A 1066-nucleotide genomic window follows, 5' to 3' on the forward strand; every position below is an offset into this window, starting at 1 on the left:
CGTGAAGCATCGCACTGCTGCCCTCCAGCCCACCAGCATGACGGCAGCCCCACGAGCGAGCCTGGGGATTACCTGGGCAGGCGCTGCCCGCAGCTCTGTTGTCGCCCGCTCCGGGAAATTGGGCAATAAAGTGATTTCATTGGAAATACGCAGCTGTAAAAAACTTGGAGCCGGGGGAAACTGGCTCCTTGGGAGCCTCTGGCATATAAAAGTCTGGGGGTCTGGCTGCTCTGTACCAGGCATCCAGGAAAGAGAAAGCTCCAAAGCTCCCATCCCTCCTCCCGAACATTTGGGATTTCCCCAGGATTAACTTCCAGCCTCTCTCCCTCTGAAGATGTGTCCCTGCTGCCCGGAAGGCTCAGCCGGAGGTGCCGTGGCCGTGCACGGCCGTCCCCACACCACAGTGCTTGATGCCCGCCGCACAACAAAACCCAACCTGAGCGGGATGGGAAAGGAGTGTAGGGACAGTTACCAGTAAATCCTAAAAGATTGGAGCGGTATCCGCTGGCTCCAAAGCCGTGCCAGGAGGAGGCGGCTGCTGTCCAGAAACTCAGGAAGAATAATAAGACAACACCCTCTGTGAGAGCAGGAAATACCCTCATACATTTCTGGTTAACAAATTAATATGTTTACCCAAGGAAATGCTCGCCCTGAAGCTCTTTTCAGGATTTGAGGTGACTTTTCCTGTGGAGGCACCAGGAGCCACGGGATGGAGGTTGGGCAGGCGCCGTGCCGGCTTGCTGTGCCCCATGCTGGGATTTCGGTGTCCAGCGCTGCCGTGGTGGGGACGGCTTCACCACCGCCTGCCTGATGCGCCCGCCCGGGGGGCAAAACACGGGTGTCGGGCGAAACGGGAGGTTCATCTCCCCTCCCGGAGATCCCCCGCAGCCTGGCCACAGGTGCTGAGCACAAGCACGCTCATGACACGGTTTTGCAGGTCTGCTCCACCCTTCCCGGGAAAATCATTTTCCCCAGCGTCCCACCTGCAGAGCCACAACTTGTCACTGCGTTAAGCTGTCTGGCACCTCCAGGACAAGGCTCCAGCGCTTGCTGCAGGGCAGCCGGT

The sequence above is a fragment of the Fulmarus glacialis genome, unplaced genomic scaffold, assembly GCF_000690835.1.
Source record: "Fulmarus glacialis isolate BGI_N327 unplaced genomic scaffold, ASM69083v1 scaffold38850, whole genome shotgun sequence".
Taxonomy (NCBI): domain Eukaryota; kingdom Metazoa; phylum Chordata; class Aves; order Procellariiformes; family Procellariidae; genus Fulmarus; species Fulmarus glacialis.